We start from the raw sequence: 21754 nt of genomic DNA, 5'->3' as shown, positions 1-21754 counted from the left end.
CAGGTGCGCATGCTCGGCGACCGGCAACCGATGCAGACCCAAGGGCCGACGCAGCGACGCCAGACCGGCCCACCGCCATGCACCGGGTGCACCGGAGCTTCGCCGAGCCGCCGCCCGACGAGTTCTGCAGCAGCCATACTGGAGCTCTGGAAGGATGGCCAGGGGAATTGCTGAGGGGGGATTGACCGGCAGGAATTGGGATCGGGAAGACGGGGCCCCGCTGAGACCCGGGTGCGGGCGGGGTTGCGCGCCTCTGGGCTCGGGTGTGGTCACACGCCTCTGGGTATAAGTGAGGCCTCACGTCCCTGGGTCTAGGTGAGGCCACATGCCCCTGGGTCCAGGTGAGGCCGGACTCCGGGTCCGGGTGAGGCCATGTGCCCCTGGACCCGGATGACGCTGTATCCCGTGCCCGGGCGAGGCCAAGCGCCCCTGGGTCTGGGAGAGCCCACACACCCCTGGGTCCAGGCGAGACCATGTGTCCCTGGATCCGGGTGAGGCCTCGTGCACCTAGGCCCGGGTGAGCCCAAGTGGCCCTGGGTCTGGGAGAGGCCAAGCGTCCCTGGGTCCGGGTGCGACCATGTGTCCCTGGAGCCGGATGAGGCCTCGTGCACCTAAGCCCGGGTGAGGCCACATGCCCCTGGGTCTGGGAGAGGCCAATCGTCCCTGGGTCCGGGTGAGACCATGTGTCCCTGGATCCGGGTGAGGCCTCGTGCACCTAGGCCCGGGTGAGCCCAAGTGGCCCTGGGTCTGGGAGAGGCCAAGCGTCCCTGGGTCCGGGTGAGACCATGTATCCCTGGATCCGGGTGAGGCCTCGTGCACCTAGGCCCGGGTGAGCCCAAGTGGCCCTGGGTCAGGGAGAGGCCAAGCGTCCCTGGGTCTGGGTGAGACCATGTGTCCCAGGATCTGGGTGAGGCCTCGTGCACCTAGTCCCGGGTGAGCCCAAGTGGCCCTGGGTCTGGGAGAGGCCAAGCGTCCCTGGGTCCGGGTGAGACCATGTGTCCCTGGATCCGGGTGAGGCCTCGTGCACCTAGGCCCGGGTGAGCCCAAGTGGCCCTGGGTCTGGGAGAGGCCAAGCGTCCCTGGGTCCGGGTGAGACCATGTGTCCCAGGATCTGGGTGAGGCCTCGTGCACCTAGTCCCGGGTGAGCCCAAGTGGCCCTGGGTCTGGGAGAGGCCAAGCGTCCCTGGGTCCGGGTGAAACCATGCGTCCCTGGATCCGGGTGAGGCCTCGTGCACCTAGGCCCGGGTGAGCCCAAGTGGCCCTGGGTCTGGGAGAGGCCAAGCGTCCCTGGGTCCGGGTGAGACCATGCGTCCCTGGATCCGGATGAGGCCTCGTGCACCTCGGCCCGGGTGAGCCCAAGTGGCCCTGCGTCTGGGAGAGGCCAAGCGTCCCTGGGTCCGGGTGAGACCATGTGTCCCTGGATCCGGATGAGGCCTCGTGCACCTAGGCCCGGGTGAGCCCAAGTGGCCCTGGGTCTTGGAGAGGCCAAGCGTCCCTGGGTCCGGGAGAGACCATGTGTCCCTGGATCCAGGTGAGGCCTTGTGCAACTAAGCCCGGGTGAGGCCACGTGCCCCTGGGTCTGGGAGAGGCCAAGCGTCCCTGGGTACGGGTGAAGCCAGATCCTGGGTCCGGGTGAGGCCGTGCGCCCCTGGATCCATCCGGGTGAGGCTGGGTCCCAGGCCCGGGTGAGACCACGCGCCCCTTGGGTATGGGTGAGGCCACGTGCCCCTTAGTCCGGGTGACGCCGTGCCTCTGGGTTCGGCCGAGACCAAACCAGAGGGAGTCGGACCTCCATTACCACCATTTGTCCACCATCCAGAGCTGAGGGGTCAGTGCTGACATGTACACATAAGGAACTACTGGACATCGAAATTGGGTCTCAAAAGAACTGTTGGTCCAGGGGGAAGCTCGCTACAGATTGATTCATTTGCCTGTCAGCATAACTATTATTGCTCGTCTCACATTCAGTTCTTATTAGTATATATCTAGTGACATATGATCTCATTCATCTAGGGGAAATGATGAACAACATAGACTGAGGAACAAGAACAGAACCAGAAGCAAGGAGGCATCGATCGGACTATCGGGCCTCAGAGGGAGGATAGGGGAGAGTAGGGGGAAGGTGGGGGGAGGGGGAGAGTTCAACCAAAGGACCTGTATGCATGCATATAAGCCTATCCAACGGTTAAGTTCAACAGGGGATTGGGGCATACGTGGGGAGAGGGGTGGGATGGGAATGGGGGGATGAGGACAAATATGTGACACCTTAATCAATAAAGAAATTTAAAAAAAATAAATAAATAAATAAAAGCCTAAAAAAAAAAAAAAAAGCTTCCAGCAAAGGAAAGCCAGGGGCAGATGGCTTCACAGGGGAGTTTTACAAAACATTCAAGGAAGAGCTGAAACCTATCCTCCTGAGACTATTCCAGAAAATTCAAGAAGAGGGAACACTTCCAAGCTCCTTCTATGAAGTCAGGATCACCCTAATACCCAAACCAGATAAAGATAACACAATGAGAGAGAATTACAGGCCAATATCTCTCATGAACATAGATTCCAAAATCCTCAACAAAATTCTAGCAAATCGAATCCAGCAGCACATCAGAAAGATCATACACCATGACCAAGTAGGATTTATCCCTGGAATGCAAGGATGGTACAATATTCGCAAATCAATAAAGGTGATAAATCACATAAACGAATTGAAATATAAAAACCATATAGTCATATCAATTGATGCAGAAAAAGCATTTGACAAAATCCAACACCCTTTCTTGATAAAAACTCTCAGCAAGCTGGGAATAGAAGGATCACACCTCAACATAATAAAAGCCATATATGACAAACCCACAGCCAACATCATATTCAATGTGCAAAAACTAAAAACATTTCCCATAAGAACAGGAACAAGACAGGGATGCCCACTCTCACCACTCCTATTCAACATAGTGTTGGAAATACTAGCCATTGCAATCAGACAAGAAGAAGAAATAAAAGGCATCCAAATTGGAAAAGAAGAAGTAAAACTGTCCTTATTTGCAGATGACATGATACTGTACATAGAAAACCCTAAAGACTCCATCAAAAAATTATTAGACTTAATGAATGAATTCGGCAGAGTAGAAGGATACAAAATAAGTGCTAATAAATCTATGGCATTTCTATACACCAATAATGAATTTACAGAAAGAGAGACTAAAAAAGCAATCCCATTTACCATCACACCAAAAAAATTAAGATACCTAGAAATAAACTTAACTAAGGAGGTAAAAGACCTATATGCAGAAAACCACACAACACTGAAAAAAGAGATAGAGGAAGACATAAACAGATGGAATAACATACCATGTTCATGGATTGGTAGAATCAAGATCATCAAAATGTCCATACTACCCAAAGCAATCTATAGATTCAATGCACTTACCATTAAAATACCAATGGCATACTTCACAGACCTAGAACGAACTTTCCAAAAATTCATCTGGAATAAAAAAAGACCCCGAATAGCTACAGCAATACTGAGAAAGAAGAACAAAGTAGGAGGGATCTCAATACCAGATTTCATGCTATATTACAAAGCCACTATTCTCAAAACTTCCTGGTATTGGCACAAGAACAGACATATAGATCAATGGAATAGAATAGAGAACCCAGAAATTGATCCAAATCACTATGCTCAATTAATATTTGACAAAGGAGGCATTAACATACAATGGAGTCAAGATAGTCTCTTCAATAAATGGTGTTGGGAAAATTGGACAGATACATGGAAAAAAATGAAACTAGACCACCAACTTACACGATACACAAAAATAAACTCAAAATGCATAAAGGACTTAAACATAAGATGGGAAACCATAAAAATACTAGAAGAATCCACAGGTAGAAAAATATCAGACATGTGCCAAAGCAATTTCTTCACTGATACCACTCCTAGGGCAATGGAAGCTAAAGAGAAAATAAACGAATGGGACTACATCAAAATAAAAAGCTTTTTTTACAGCAAAGAAACTATCAACAAAACAACAAGAAAGCCCACTGTATGGGAGAACATATTTGCAAATGTTATCACTGATAAAGGATTAATCTCCAACATTTATAGGGAACTCATGCAGCTTAACAAAAAGAAGATAAACAACCCAATCAAAAAATGGGCAACTGATCTAAATAGACATTTTTCAAAAGAAGACAGAAGGAAGGCCAAAAGGCATATGAAAACCTTCTCTAAATCACTAATCATTAGAGAGATGCAAATCAAAACAACAATCAGGTACCATCTCACACCTGTCAGAATGGCCATTATCAACAAGTCAACAAATGACAAGTACTGGCGAGGATGTGGAGAAAAAGGAACCCTCGTGCACTGCTGGTGGGAATGTAGACTGGTGCAGCCACTGTGGAGAACAGTATGGAATTTCCTTTAAAAACTAAAAATAGAACTCCCATTTGACCCAGTGATCCCACTTCTAGGAATATATCCCAAGAAACTGGAAACATCAATCAGAAAGGATATATGCACCCCTATGTTCATAGCAGCACAATTCACCATAGCTAAGATTTGGAAACAGCCTAAGTGCCCATCAGCAGATGAGTGGATTAAAAAACTGTGCTACATCTACACAATGGAATACTACGCTGCAGTAAAAAAGAAGGAGCTCTTACCATTTGCAACAATATGGTTGGAGATGGAGAACATTATGCTTAGTGAAATAAGCCAGGCAGAGAAAGATAAATATCACATGATCTCACTCATTTGTGGAATATAATGAACAACATAAACCGATGGGGAAAAAAATAGATACAGAAACAGATAAATATCAATCAGAACGTCAAACCTTAGGGAAGAAATTGTGAGGTAATCAGAAACCCAAGAATGCCTGAGAACGCCTTTCTAGCCATGCTAGCAATCATCAGATATACTGTAATTTTACCTGAGACAAGAGGGTAAGTATTTTGGACTTATGCTCCTGACCCTTCATGGGTAAGACCCCTTATGTGGGCTGATCCCCTGACTAATGTAGTTACCAATAATACCAAACACCTTGGTCATCCAGGAGGTCCCTGGCGGGGGGGTGGTGGCAAGAAAGTATAGATACACAGGGGTCTCCACCCAGCTTCCCTTTTGTATGACAGAAAATCAAAACAATGCCCCTTTGGATGTACAATTAAAGAGAGGATTCTGGCTTGTGAGGACACCAAAGAAAGGGTGTCACTACTATCATTACTTTCCCCCCGTAGAGGTGCAGAAAATGTAACTAAGACCTTGTCTATATAAAAAGAAATGGACAGCCAGTTTGAAAGGGAATTGTCATGGACTAGAACAAAGAATATCCTTACATGATATTATTCTACACTGTCATTATAATTTTTCCCAGATTTGGATCACCCCCAGTACTTATAATAGTTCCTCGCACCCTTGGGGATAAAAAAAAAATAAAATTAAATAAATAAGTAAATAAAAAATAAATTAAAAAAAATCATCTATTTGGTGCTTGGAGACAAACGTAATACATCTCTTGATATTTTAGAATTACAACAGCATAATATACAATTATCCCAAGCAAACTTACAAACTAATTCTTTGAATGTCTGGCAGCAATTTAAAAAGGACATGTAAGGACTTAATCCCTTTCATTGTGTAGAGGGCCTCCTAGGAAGGCACCTGAGCATTCTATATTTTTCCCTCTTACCCTTTAGGCCAAGAGGGACCCTCTTCTCACAATTCAATTGCTCACAGCTGTTGCATGAGCTCTCTGTTCATGTCGAGGCTGAAGTCTTGTGATGACTGGTGCCATGGATCTGTGTCTTGCCCAGTGGGGCAAACTGAGCCCTCCTTGGAGAAGAAACCTGGGTTCCCCAAGATATGTGATCAGTGCTGGGGCCACGCCAGCAGGTGAGGGGATTCCAAGGCAGGTGCTGGGCATGGAGGCCACGGGGGCATAGGCTACCAAGGAGACAAAACTGAATCTCACGTCACCCTGCTTGGCCCCGGAGGATGGCTGGTTAGCCAGAGATGGGTAAAATTTCTCAGGGAAGGAACAACTTAAGACAGGCACAGTCACAGTGGGGCCATCAGGAGAGAACTTGGGGGTCAACAGAGGTGGGGCACAAAACCTCACCCCCCCAAGTTTGCAGGGGCCTGAACCCTCACCCCTGCTGAAGGAGATCTCCTGCCCCCATGGCTGCTTCGTGCTTACCATGCCCAGCTCAGATTGGGACCCAGGTGACCGACAGAGACTTGCACGACAGCAGCTGCCCTCTCACTCCAACAAGAATTGTTTGAGTTGTCTTGTACCCATGGTGTGGGGAAGTGGGTTTATGATATCTAAATCCAGCCTACCAACAGGAATGCTCAGGGCCTACTCAAGAAGGCAAATAATCCTCTCCACTAATATATACAGGGTAAAATAAGATGGTTGTTAGAGTATTAAATTTGACAGTAAAATAGTAGTCAAGTTTTCAGACTAATTTAAATTGGCCAATCCTAAGAAGCAAATATTTTAGAAAAATCAATTGTACTGGACAAAAAAGTGTTAACTAAAATTTTTATTGGTAGGTCATCTCATGGTAAAATTGCATAACATATAATGAACCTAAAGCAGTCACATTTTAGTGCAAAAAAGTAAAGTAAAATGTAAAAGCTATTAAGATTACAGCATAAAATTTCCAAAAGCCTCCTAATATTTATACCAAAAAAGGGGGGATAGTAGAAGAATATCATGTAATGAAAAATATCCTGTAAATGAATTATATCTAGAAAATTTTTACTTTATAAAATTAACTTTCAATTTTAATGCTAATAGCAAGACACCCAGTTAAAACATACATGGTGTCAAAACAAGCCAAAGGAAAATAGTTTGGGCAAAAAATAAAATAAGATCGCATTCCCCGGTGACAGGCATAACATCCAAGTGTGGAAAGGACTGCTGATGACTGGGGAATCTGGACATGAGGCCACAGCCTAGAAAGGCTGAGCTGGCCCAAGCAGCACGGTGCCAGGAGGAGAAAAACCCAAAGTTTTGTGATTGTTTTGGTTTTGTTTTGTCTTTGATTTTATTCGCTCAACCCAGAACATAGGACTTTTAAATTGCAAACACTCACCTGAGGCTTTAGCTCAGGGAGAGGGACAGACTTGAGATGCCTGAAGAGAGGCTGGGGAGGGAAGCAGGGCAAGGAGACATGCTCAGAATTCCCAGCATTGGGACATTCATAACTCTTCAAACCTAGGCAGCCACTTTTTCCCCCCCGAAGAGCTAGCCCCTCCCAGTAGCCTGAAGGCAGATAATAAAGCCTGCCGCACCCTGGCTGCATTTTGAGCTATACAAAGGAAACAAAGGCAGAAGCCAAGTTTATGGGTCTTAATAGGCCCAAAACCCCTCACTGACTGGATTGGAAGAGGGGCCAGTGGGTCAGCCCCACTATTTTGGGAACAAGACTGATAAAAACTCCAGATTGCCAGCCAGCCCCATTGGTCTCCATATAAGAATCTCTATCCAACTAAGGGCAGAGTCATATTTTGGGTCAATCGCGGAGGAGTAGCTCTGGGTCGGGGGAAAAAACATCCATCTAATTCCTGGAAAGCCCTATCAGTGATTAAGATTGACAGCTGGCAGTCAGGCAAAGTGGGCAGATTGGCCCTGCCTGCTTGCAGCCAAGCCTTTCAGAAACAGACACAAGCAGAGGAGCAGTGGAATTGCTTGGAGCTTAAACAAGGAATTAAAAGCCAAAAGACAGTGCCTGGCAATGGTCAGCACCTAACTACCTAATAGGAAGCCCAGAATTGGCAGACAGAACAGAAGAGTGGAGTCTGAAAACAGCTCCCCTAGGGCCTTGGTCGGCAAACTGTGGCTCTCAGCCACATGCGGCTCATTGTCCCTTTGAGTGTGTCTCTTCCACAAAATACTATGGCCTGGGAAAGTCTATTTTGAAGAAGTGGCATTAGAAGAAGTTTAAGTTTAAAAAATTTGGCTCTCAAAAGAAATTTCAATCGTTGTACTGTTGATATTTGGCTCTGTTGACTAATGAGTTTGCTGACCACTGGCCTAGGGCATCAAAACTTGGCTGAAGCAAAAGACACTTAACTTTTTTAGTTTTTAATTCTTTAAAAAATTTTTTTAAATATTATTTTTATTTTTTATTATTTTATTTTTTATTCACCTCTTTCTTCCTTTCTTCTTCTATTTTCATCCTGTTTTTCTTCTCCTTTTCCCATTTTAGTTTTTCTCTTCCCTTTCTTTTTACTCCCTTGAAAAATTAATCTTCTTTATCACCTTTGTTGATGTATTATTTATTATTGTGGTCTCTGTTGGCTTATTCATAGATCTAATTTCCTCTTCCCTGCTAACATACTCCATTTCCCCTTCTCTTTTCTTTTTCTTAGCTACTCAATTTTTTCTTTTTCCCTCTCCTCTCTTGTTCTTTTTTCTCCTATTTTTTAAATTGGTTGCACTTCCTAAATTCAGGCCTATTTTCTCTCTCCTCAATACTTCTTTTCAAAAAATAAATAAATAAATAAATAAATAAATAAATAAATAAATAAATATTTTTTTCTCTTTGTCTACTCATTCTCTTTCTCCCTCCTTTATACTAATCCACGGTCCTTCCCTTATTCACCTATTCCTTAACCTCAGTTTCTGTATTTAAGCTCTGCCTCTACAGATTCTTTCCCCCTTCCCCCCCCCCCCCATTTTTCTTGATGTTTTTTGTTTGTGCTTTTTGGTTTACTTGTTTGTTTTGTTGTATTTCCTCCCCATATTTTTTATTTTTTTATTTTTGTGTTTTGTAGTTGTTGTTTGTTTCTTTTTCTTTTCTTGATATCACCCTTGCTCTCTTTTCTATTTCCTAATTAACTTTTCTCTGTTGGTCACTTTTATTGGGGTTATAGGTGTCTTGTGTACATTCATGTTTGTTCCTTCTGTGTCATGTTCTATCATGCTGTATTTTGTGTTGTTCAGTCAGCACCTCCACAACAACTGGCACGACATTAAAGAGAGTGAGCCACATAATCAGACACCATTCATGAATGGGACAATAACATTCAAGACCCAACTATATCAGAAGAACCCAAATAGCTCAAGTAGGGGGCCTCCCTAGAATACCCAGCCCAGAAGACCCAAGAAACTGCACTACTGGGTCCCACAAAGCAACTAATACATAAGACAAATTCATAAAATCTGGGGGGGCATAGCACTTTGATCTAAGACATAGAAACAAATACAAAGGGACAGAAAAAATGGGGAGACAAAGAAATAACCCCCATATGAAAGAAAAGAAGGAATCACAAAAAAACAACTAACTGAAATGGAGACAAGTAATTTGTCAGAGAAAGAATTCAGAGTAATGGTTATAAGGATGCTCAAACAGCTAGATGGGAAATTCACCAACATGTATAAGAATCAAGAAAAATGAAAGATGACATAGTGGCAATAAAGGACACAATGGAAGTTTTCAACAGTAGACTAGAAGAATCTGAGGACCAAGTTAGAAGACAAGGTAGAAAAAACACCCAAGCAGAGTATCAACTGGAATAAAAAACTTAAAAAGCAAGAGGAGAGTTTATGGGAGCTTGGGGGTAACATGAAACAAAACAATATCCACATAATAGGGATGCCAGAAGGAGAGGAAGATGAGCAAGGAATAGTAAACCTGTTTGAATCCTACATAATAAAAAGGTAATATGTAAATTACCATCACTCCGCTATGCCCACGATTGGGCCAGCAGGAGACACAGGGAACAGGACTCGGGGTGGCTGGGTGGTGACTGGACCGGCAGGACGCTGAGATTGCGTTGCCAGCGGCGGCGCGTTGCCAGTGTCTGCGCCATGGCTGTGCAGCACAGACGGGCCTCTGGGGCAGCGAGCCAGGCGTTTGGAGGTTTGGAGGCAGCGCGGCTCCCGGGGGAGGAGTAAGGCGGCAGTTGGGCCGCAGGAGCACGCGGCGGTGTCTGCAGAGGACGTGGGTTTCCACGAAGGCAGAGGAGGCAGCGGCGGCCCCAGCCTTCCTGGGCGAGAGGTGAAGGCAAGACCCCGGCCTGGGTTCTGGCTGCAGGAGGACCACGCCCCCGCCCCGCCTCGCCCTAGGGGCCCAGGGACTTTGGAGCTGCCGGCCACACCGGGTCCCGACCAGTGGACAGACAGCCTACACGTGCATGATTAAGTCATGCACTGGGCCTCTAGTAAATAATGACAGAAAACTTCCCTGACTTTGGGAAGAAAAAAGTCACACAATTCCAGAAAGCACAGAGTTCCAAACAAGATGAACCCAAAAAGTCCTATATCAAGACACATCATAATTAAATTGGCACATGTCAACAACAAAGTAAGAATCTTAAAGGCCATCAGAGAGACAGAAACTTACCTACAAGGGATCTCCCATTAGGCTATCAACTGATTTCTCAAGAGAAACACATCAGGCCATGAGGGAATGGAATGAAGTATACAAAGTGATACAAAGCAAGGGACTGAATCCAAGAATATGTTATCCAGCAAGGCTACGATTCAAAAACTGAAGATGAAATCAGGAGCTTCACAGACGAAAAAAGCCTAATGAAGTTTATTACCATCAAGTCAGCAATGCAAAAAATGGTAAAGGTACTTCTGTAAAACGGAGAAAGGGAAAGGGAAGAAGGAACACAGGCATAAAGAACAAAAATGTCAACAAAAATGTTGACAATAATAACCATAAACATAAATGAATTAGATGCTCCAATAAAAACGACATAGGATAGTTGAATGGATAAGAAAACATGACCCCTATATATGCTGTCTACAAGAGACCTACCTCCTAACAAAGGACTCACACAGGCTGAAAGTGAAAGGAAGGAAAAAAATGTTCAGTAAAAAAAAAAAAAAAAAAAAGATGGGGTAGCAATACTTATTCAAAATGAAGGCCAAAACAAGACATAAGGAAGGCCACTTCATAATACTAAAGGGAATCAATTCAATAAGAGGATATAACGCTGGTAAACATATATGCACTCAATACAGGAGCATCCACATACATAAAAAAAAAATTCTGGAAGATATCAAGGGAGAGATAGACAGCAATACAGTCATAATAGGAGACTTTAATATCCCATTGACATTGCTAGATAAGTTCTCTATACAAAAAAAAAATCAGCAAATAAACAGCAATGCTAAATGACTCACTAGATCAGATGGAATTACTTGACATCTTCAGAACATTTCACCCCAAAGCTACGGAATACACATTCTTTTCAAGTACACATAAGACATTTTCTTTTTTTAAAGTATATTTTATTGATTGTTTTATAGAGAGGAAGGGAGAGGGATAGAGAATTAGAAACACCGATGAGAGAGAAACATCAATCAGCCATCTCCTGCACACCCCCTACTGGGGATGTGCCCTCAACCAAGGTACATGCCCTTGACTGGAATCAAACCTGGGACCCTTCAGTCTGCAGGCCAATGCTCTATCCAATGAGCCAAACCGTTTAGGGCCACATAAGACATTTTCAAAGATAGACCACATATTAGGATACAGGCTAAGTCTGTAAATTCAAGAAGATTGAAATCATATAGAGCATGGTCTCAGATCACAATGGCATAAAATTAGATAAACTGCAATAAAAACAATCAAACACCTGGAGGCTAAATAGCATGCTGTTAAACAATGAATGGGTTACCAAAGAGATCAAAGAAATAAAAACATTCAGGAAACAAATGAAAATGAAAACACAACAATCCAATATCTACGGGACACAATGAAAGTCCTGAGAGGAAAGTTCATTGCAGTACAGGCCTATCTCAAAAAACAAACAAACAAACAAAGAAAAAACTGGTAATAAGTTATCTAATCATATATCTTAAAGAACTAGAAAGAGAGCAACAGGAGAAGCCCAGAGTAAGTAGAAAAAAGGAAATAATAAAGATCAGAGAGGAAATAAATGACACTGAGACAAAAAAACAAAACAAAACAAAACAAAAAACACACCTCAATACGAAGTTTAATAGAACCAAGAGCTGGTTCTTTGAAAGGATAAACAAGATTGATGAATCTCTAGCCGGGCTCACCAAGAAATGAATAGAGAGGACCCAAATAAACAAAATCAGAAATGAAAGAGGTGAAGTAACACCTGACCCTAGAGCTATACAAAGGATTGTAAAAAATTCTACAAACAACTCTATTCCAACAAACTGGACAACCTAGATGAAATTGACATATTCCTAAGAAAATACAATCTTCCAAAACTTAATCAGGAAGAATCACAGAAACTAAATAGGCTGATAACTGTGGAGGAAATTGAAGCAGTAATCAAAAAATATTCAGCAAACAAAAGCCCCAGGACACAGAGACTTCATCAAAAACATGATCACAGCCACATCTCAGGCTGACTGTGCTGTCCTGATTGCTGCTGCTGGTATTGGTGAATTTGAAGCAGGTATCTCCAAGAATGGACAGACCCGTGAGCATGCCCTTCTGGCTTATACATTGGGTGTGAAACAGCTGATTGTTGGTGTTAACAAAATGGATTCTACTGAGCAACCCTACAGCCAGAAAAGATACTAAGAATTGTTAAAGAACTCAGCACCTACATTAACAAAATTGGCTACAACCCTGATATAGTAGCATTTGTGCCAAATTCTGGTTGGAATGGTGACAACATTCTGGAGCCAAGTGTTAATATGCCTTGGTTCAAGTGATGGAAGGTCAACCGTCAAGATGGCAGTGCCAGTGGAACCACACCGGTTGAATCTCTGGATTGCATTCTGCCACCAACTTGTCCAGCTGACAAGCATCTGCCCCCTTAAGATGTTTACAAGATTGTTGGTATTGGTACTGTCCCTGTGGGCCAAGTAGAGACTGGTGTTCTCAAACCTGTCATGGTGGTCACCTTTGCTCCAGTCAACGTTACTACTGAAATAAATTCTGTTGAAATGCACCATGAAGATTTGAGTGAAGCTCTTCCTGGGGACAATGTGGGCTTCAATGTCAAGAACGTATCTGTCAAAGACGTTTGCCATGGCAATGTGGCTGGTGACAGCAAAAATGACCCACTATTGGAAGCAGCTGGCTTCACAGCTCATGTGATTATCCTGAACTACCCAGGCCAAATCAGTGCTGGTTATGCACCTGTGCTGGATTGTCACACAGCTCATATTGCTTGCAAATTTGCTGACCTGAAGGAGAAGAATGATCATCGTTCTGGGAAAAAGCTGGAATGGCCTTAAGATTTGAAATCTGGTGATGCCACCATCATTAATATGATTCCTAGCAAGCTCATGTGTGTTGAGAGTTTCTCTGACTACCCTCCTCTGGGATGTTTCACTGTTCGTGACATGAGACAGACAGTTGCTGTGGGTGTCATCAAAGCAGTGGACAAGAAAGCAGCTGGAGCTGGCAAAGTCACCAAGTCTGCCCAGAAATCTCAGAAGCTAAATGAATATTATTCCCAACACCTGCCACCCCAGTCTTGATCAGTGGTAGAATGGTCTCAGAACTGTTTGTCTCAATTGGCCATTTAAGTTTAATAGTAAAAGACTGGTTAATGATTACAATGCATAGTAAAACCTTCAGAAGGAAAGGAGAATGTTTTGTGAACCATTTGTTTCTTTTGTGTGTGTGCAGTTTTTAAGTTATTAGTTTTTAAAATTAGTACTTTTTAATGGAAACAACATGACCAAAAACCTGTCACAGAATTTTGAGACCCATTAAAATAACAAAGTTTAATGAGAAACCTGTGTGTTCTTTTGGTAAACACTGTAACTTTCTGTTATACTACTTAGGTAAAAGACTTAAGAGGAGATGCCCATAAACTATTTCTAGTGTTATATGTGCTGATACTTTAGAATTGGATAATTCTGTTAACATTTTTTCTGGGTGGGGATGTTGGTGTTTGTTTGTTTGTTTGTTTGTTTCATTTTGTCTTAAAGGGAGAAATCATCTATCTCTACATGGTAAAAGCTATGGGAAGGGGGTCTGTTGCTATAAAACTTAATAAGTTAGGACAAAATAACCTTTTTAAATTTGTTTTAAGCTAGTTTCTAAAGGGCAAATTCTGAAAAGTCCACGTGTTACATATAAAATTTTGTAGTTACATCAATATTGAGTAAATTTGTTGGAATGTCAAATTTTAGTTTTCCAATTTCACTGAAATGTGAATTCACATTTACAAATGTTGAGGTAGTTTAAGAACCTAAAGTGAGGCTTAAATAGTATTCAGCATTGTCTTGCTGCAATTAATTGTATCAAAATTCTAGGAAAAATAAATTATGCTGGAAGTTGAAAAAAAATGGGCAAAGGACCTAAACAGACACTTTTTGAAAGTGGACATACAGAAGGCCAAGAGGCATATGAAAAAATGCTCAAAGTCACTAATTATCTGAAAGATGCAAATCAAAATGTCAATGATGTACCATCTCATAACTGTCAGAATAGCTATCATCAACAAATCAACAAATGACAAGTGCTGGTGAGGATGTGGAGTGCACCGCGCCAGCACAGCCAAGGGTTCGGCGAGCCTGAGGGAGGGCTGGTAAAGGATGAAGAAAAAGACAGACAAGAGAATAATCTGGGTCTAGGTGGATCTTCTGTGCCTTGCTGAGGCCACAGAACAGATTCAGACTGCAAAGCTCATGCTTTATTTGTAATCAGGGGTAAACAAGGTAATTTATAATGTTCTTGTAAGTTTCACTTGTTTTGACAGCACTTGCTGCCCCTCCCACAGCGCATTAGCTACCCAGGAAAGATCTAGGGAGCAGTCACAAGATCAAGCTTAATTATGCTTAGAGGGCTGTGCCCTCCAAGCTGGGACTTGTTTTCGACTTTGCCAGCAAGTCAGTCTGAGGCTTAATCCTATAACTGCTCTCTACAGTGGAGAAAAAAGGAACCCTCGTACTCTGCTGGTAAGAATGCAGACTGGTGCAGCCACTGTGGAAAACAGTATGGAGTTTCCACAAGAAATTAAAAATGGAACTCCCATTTGACCCAGTAATCCCACTTATAGGAATATATCCCAAGAAATCAGAAACATCAATCATAAAGGATATATGCACCCCTATGTTCATAGCAGCACAATTTACAATAGCTAAGATTTTTCAAACAGCCTAAGTGCCCATCAGCAGGTGAGTGGATTAAAAAACTGTGGTACATCTACACAAAGAAATACTACGCTGCTGTATAAAAGAAGGAACTCTTACCATCTGCAATAGCATGAATGGACCTAGAGAGCATTATACTAAGTGAAATAAGCCAGTCAGAGAAAGATAAATATCATGTGATCTCACTCATTTGTGGAATATGATGAACAACATAAACTGATGAACAAAAATAGATCCAGAGACATAGAAGCATCAAACAGACTGCTATCAAACCACAGAGGGAATATAGGTGAGGGTGGGGGGAGTGGTAAGAGATCAACCAAAGTACTTGTATGGATGCATATAAGCATAACCAATGGACAGACAGTAGGAGGGTGAAGGCCTGTGCTGGGGGGCAGGAGCATGCTGGGAGAGGACAATAGGGGAAAAGGAGACATATGTAATACTTACAACAATAAGGAATTTTAAAAAAATGGGACTACAATAATAATTTTTAAAAAATAAAAAAAAATGAACTACATAAAACTAAAATGTTTCTGCACAGCAAAGGAAATCATCAATAAAATGAAAAGACAATCCACTGAATAGGAGAACATATCTGCTAATAATAAATCTGTAAGGGGTGATATCTAAAATTTATAAAGAACTCATACAACTCAACACTGAAAAACCAGTTGAATAAAAAATGGGCAAAAAAAACGAATAGAGATTTCTTCAATGAGTACATACAAATGACCAACCCTATCTAATAAAGATGGAATGTGCAAATTGACCGTCACTCCGTGACAAAGATGGTGGTGCCCACAGCCAATAAGGAAGGAATATGCAAATTGACACAACAAAGATGGTGGCAGCTGGGCCAGGATGCTTGTGTTGTCACTATGGCAACTACGCAGGCTTTCCACCCCACCCTGGCTGCTCCAGGCCTCTGGGCAGCACATGCACGCAGGTGTGGAGTGGCCGGGTTGGGGCAGGATGCCTGCTATGGGGGGTGGTGGGGAGTGGTGGGGGGTGGAGGGAGCTACAGGAGGGCGGCAGGGCTGGAGCGAAGGCGGAAGGCGGTGGCCAGAGCGAAGGCCTGGGTCCCAGGTGCTGGGGAAAAGCCGATGCTGGCAGCCAGGGGAAGGAAGGCCTATTCTTGCATGAATCTTCGTGCATCGGGTTTCTAGTAGACATATAAAAAGATGCTCAATGTCACTAATCATCAGAGAAATGCAAATAAATGAGATATAGCCTCTCTCCTGTCAAAATGGCTATCCTATATAATAAAAAGCTAATATGCAAATTGTCCCCTCAGGAGTTCGACTGGGAGACCGGTAGTTCGATCTCCCATTATGACATGTGCTGACCGCCAGGGGACAGTGCAGAACATGGCGGGCGACCAGAGGCTGTGGCACGGTGGTGAGGGAGTGAGGGAAGGGGGTGGCAGGGAGGCAGGGAACCTGATCAGCCCTGATTGCCAGCCACGCCTAGGAACCCTACCCATGCATGAATTTCATGCACTGGGCCTCTAGTCATTAATAAATCAACAAGCAACAAGGGTTGGAGAGCATGTGGAGAAAAGAGCATGTGCACTGTTGGTTGGAATGCAGACTGGTGCAGCCATTATTGTAAACAGTATAGAGTTTCCTAAAAAAATTAAACATCAAACTGCCTTATGATCTAGCCATTCCACTTCCGGTAATTTATCCGAAACAAACAAACAAACACAAAACAACCTTAAACATTAATTCAAAAGCATATATGCAGCCCATATGTTCCTAGCAATGTTATTTACAATAGCCAATATATGGAAACCACCCAAGTGCCTATTAATGGACGAGTGTATGGAAAAGCAATATTAGATATATACAATGGAATATTACTTGGCCATAAATAATAATGGAATCTTATCATTTGTGGCAGCATAGATGGACCTAGAGTGTATTATGTTCAGTTAGATTAGTCAGATAGAAAAAGACAAATATATGATTTCACTTATATGTGGAATCTAAAGAACAAAATAAACAAAAACAAACAAACAAATAAAATAGAAACAGACTCATATATATACAGAGAACAGACTGTCAGTTGCCAGAGGGGATGGAGATTGGGGCTGGGATGGGTGCTGGGTGAAAAAGGTGAAGGGATTAAGAAGTATAAATTGGTTCTTGCAGAAGAGTCACAGATATATAAATTATGGCATAGGAAATATAATAATTAATATTGTAATAAATATGTTTTGGGCCAGTTGAGTAATGGAAATATCAGAAGGAATATTCTGTAAAGTATATGATTGCCTAATCCAGTGATGGGCAACCTTTTGAGCTTGGTGTGTCAAACTTCGCCAAAAAACTGAGCATAACTCGGGTAGTGTTTCACTTTGAGGAAAAAACATTATTTCACAAATGTTTCATCCTCAGGAGCAGCAAATGTTTCATTCTCGACATGCAGCCGCCTCGGCCGCATGTCATCAGAAATGGCTACGCGTGTCAGTGCTGACATGCGTGTCATAGGTTCGCCATCACTGGCCTAATCACTATGCCATACTCCTGAAAGTAATACAAAAATATATAAAATATATAAGCCCATCAGAGAAAGACAAATACATGATCTCACTTATAAATGGAACCTAATGAACATAATAAACTGATGAACAAAATAGGTCCAGAGACATGGAGGCATAGAACAAACTGACATATCTCAGAGGGGAGGTGTGTGAGGAGAGACAAACAGAAAGAGATTAACCAAATAACTTGTATATATATATATATATATATATATATATATATATATGCATAAGCAATGGATACAGACAATAGTGTCATGAAGGCCTGAGGTGTGGCTGGGGTTTGGAGGAGGAGTAAAGGGGAGGGGGATTGGAGGAACATCTGTAATACTGTCAACAATAAAATAAAATAAATTTATTTAATTTAATTTAAAAGCTGTAACTGAAAAATTAAAAAATACATTAATTTAAATAGGTAAATAATAAAATAAAATAAAGTTTTCTGAATAGATGATGAATCCTTTTGAATATCCTTGATGTAGATAAAACTATCTCCTATAAAAAAACACAGGTTTGAATTTTAGGGAACTGCTAAATGGGATTTACAGTTTAATGTGCTCAATTATATGGGAGCCCAAGCTGAGTAATACACTCATGGGTAAAAATGAAAGTGTTTGCCAAAATTAATGTTAATGAATTTTTGGCTATGACTAATTTCCAAAGGAAAATTTTGAAAAGGATCATGGCATATGAGTGTAGCCTATCAAAACAACTATGAAGAGAACAGGAAAAAAAGACTATTTGTGTGTACATGTGTGTATGTTTCAAACTTTTTTATTACACATCTACAGTTTCCATGTAGAGTCCTCCCCTGCATTGCAGCATTTTATCTTCATTAATCCTATATAATAAAGAGGGAATATGCAAATTGACCATCATGCCGTAGCAAGATGGCTGCCCCACAGCGAGGGTGGGGCCAGCTGCTCCATGTGCCTGCCGAGAAGTTCCCATGGCCCTGGGGGGGGGGGAGGGGGCGGCAGGAAGCCTGGTGGCCATGAAGAGGACAATCCAAGCTGCCTGGTGGTCCAGGGTGAAGAGGCCAAGCCACCTGAGGTCCCGGGCGAAGAGGCTGCTCCACTGACCAGTCTGTTATGGACCTGTTCAGGTGCTTGGCACAGAGTCTGGGGCCTCTAGCCCGCAGCCCTCCGCCTGGGTCTGAATCGCTTTTCCCTTGAGCAACGTTTTTCCACACATGTGTGTACAAGTTCAGGGTTTTGTTTTGGTTTGTTTTTACCCCAGAGATTGAAGGGATCGCCAGCATTATCTTTTGTGTTTTTGAATCATCCTCTGTGCTTCTCTGATTTTTTGGTTGATAGTTTACCGGGTCAAGGGAAGTCTCCCTTTCCCCAGAGTTAGGAGCACCAGCCCAGGTCCACCCATTGGCCTGGTCCTGACTGCAGGGGTGAGTTCCTGCAGACTGGGGTTTGATCCCCTTGCATTAGCAGTAGGAGACCAGTGCCTTTGTTATTGCTGTGTGTCTGGGTTTTAATTGAACAAATACCCGGTGGTCCCTCAAAGAAGCCGCCTGGCAGTTCTGGGTGCCAGCTTAGCAAAATCTTGCAGGAGGAGAATTCTGTCTGGGTTTCCCCAAATTCCCTCAGCCCTTACTCACTCCTCTGTAAAAGCACAGAACAAATGAGGCCACTTAAATAAAAATCAGAGGCCTCCAGCAACGGTGGGCCTCTCTCATCACAGTCATTTGGACTGGATGGCATTTGAGTATTTATCTAGGCACCATGACAGAGAAACACAAGTTCAAGTCATGATCTCTGCCCTTAAATAATTCACAATCTTATTAGAGCGAGTGGATGATAAAAGCGCAGTAATGACATCAGAATGTAAGGCAACAATACAGAGAGGAACAGAGGCAATTGCTAGGGTGATTTTCCAACAATTAGTACGAAGATTGTGTGCTGTGAATTAAATAAAAAATAAAATATGTGTGGAAGTAGCTGCTTCATGAGTATGGCAACCCTTCCTAATTTAAAGGAAGCTGAGTTCCATGTGAACTGTGTACTCTGTTATAATATCTGAGGCACAGGACAAGGGAGGCCCTAAGTGTACTATGCTTTGATATTTGAGACATTCTTTATTGTTCAATGTGATTTATTTCTGTACGCCTCAGTTGCGTAATAGTTAAATTACTAGAATAATACATCTTGCTATAAAATATTACTAGAAGATCAAATGATCATGTGACATTTATTATTATTTTCTATAAATTAACACAATCTCTGGTATGCTAAAGTGATAGGTATTATAGAAATATTCAGAAGGGGAGACCTACAGGCTTGATTACAAGTGAGGTTTACTATCAAAGGCCAAATTTATTGCTTAAAAAAAAAAAAGCAGGGAGCCAACTAGAAAATGAACCAAATATAAGCCCTTGAAGGGCAAATGTAAATTGGATAAGCTTCGCTATTACAAGAGCAACAAGAAAACATTCAGACGCAAGAAAGAGAGCACATTGCATCCACTCTAAGTTGCTGCTAAAGAAAAAGAATGGTATACTATGAAAAGACTTAATATACATTGTAAAGAGATTTGTTCAAAGAGGATTTCCTAGAGTAGTTGGTATATCAGTTAATTTTTTTTAAATGTGAAGAGGTTAGCTAGATAAGAAAAAGGTATAGGGGTCCCGGAGTGCAGAGGGTACAGGCTGGGATGAGGGATTCCCCGCCCCCCCCCCCCCCCCCCCCGCCGCGTGAACAAATTTCGTGCACTGGGTCTCTAAATATATATATATATATATATATATATATATATATATATATATATATACACACACACACACACACACACACACATATACATATACACACACACATATATATATATATATATACACATACACACACAGGTATACAGGGTGAGTAAAAGTATGTTTACAGTTGTGAGTGTGTGAAACAGTTTATTCTTATACTGTGCATAGAAAAAAATAACCTATGAAAAATGCATTTTTCAAGTACATTTTCACACTTTATAATATTCTTTCTCACAAACTTTTCTCCATTTGGGTTCATAGAAAGTCAAATGACTATTTTAATGTACATATGTTTTTAAAATATCTTGTATTTGATCCAATTTGCAATGCTGAAATATACTTTGTCATCTTTGAAAATAAATATATAACTCATATGTGTGTCTAAAATTTGTAGCTAGTAGTACCACTTTTAATACATAGGTAGTTCATTTTATAAAAGTTATATTCCTAACATTGTTTTATAAATGAGATTATTATTTGAGGGGATTTCCTAAAAATATTTTATTATTCTCTATTGACTACTCAAAATGATGACTTTTATCTTTTCTTCTGACCAGAAGAGGGCACTAGTGGATCTTAAGTCAGGAGCTCCTGGGTTGAAAGATGAGGGGAATTTAGAGAGGAGTTTTTGTTTTGTTTTGTTTTTTCATTTCCAGCACTCTGGCTACTTTTATGTGAAACTTACTTGTATTACACATATAAATATCTTAACAAGAGAACTTGGCAGGAGCTGGGAATCCATTAACAAATACTTTTGTGTGACAATTATAAGGAAGACCTTTGCCTAACTTATTAAGAGCTCAGTCATCCACAGGTTTGTTAGAGTGGAATCAGGTTAGATCTCAGAGACGCCTTAAGGTTGGGTCTTGTTTTGGAGGGATTGAGAAAAGCGGTTGGGAAACCTTTCCTTAGCTGGACAAAATTACATGAAGCATCAGAATACTTTAAAATGAAAATAAATTATAATTGCCTTAAGTATTATACAGGCTGAGTATTTACTAGTAACTATGGTGATTTTTAAAAACAATCTGTGGTTATTTGAAATTATTGATCTGGGTTCAGATAACCACTTCTTAGACGCTGCAGGAAACTTACTGGGTAAGAAGGAGCTGGAACTTTTTTAAAAAATTCTATTCTTTTTTTAAATTTATTGGGGTGACATTGGTTAATAAAATAATATAGTTTTCAGGTGTATAATTCTATAATACATCATCTCTATATTGTATTGTGTGTTCATCACCCAAAGTCAGTGTCCTTCCATCACCAGTTATATCCCTTTCTTTTAAAATGCAACCCTTTGGTGTTTCATATATTCCATTTATTGTTCAGCATCAGATTTCTAAATGGATGACCAAATCAGAGTGTGCTTTATTTGACTACCAT

General features: G+C 41.9%; 1 pseudogene; it reads left to right on the top strand.

The window, feature by feature from the left end:
• Nucleotides 1–9404: 9404 nt before the first annotated feature.
• On the top strand, nt 9405–13436 carry LOC103298562 (elongation factor 1-alpha 1-like; annotated as a pseudogene).
• Nucleotides 13437–21754: the final 8318 nt, after the last annotated feature.

This window comes from Eptesicus fuscus, chromosome 1 (genome assembly GCF_027574615.1).
Source record: "Eptesicus fuscus isolate TK198812 chromosome 1, DD_ASM_mEF_20220401, whole genome shotgun sequence".
Taxonomy (NCBI): domain Eukaryota; kingdom Metazoa; phylum Chordata; class Mammalia; order Chiroptera; family Vespertilionidae; genus Eptesicus; species Eptesicus fuscus.
This window is presented reverse-complemented; position numbering and strand designations above follow the sequence as displayed.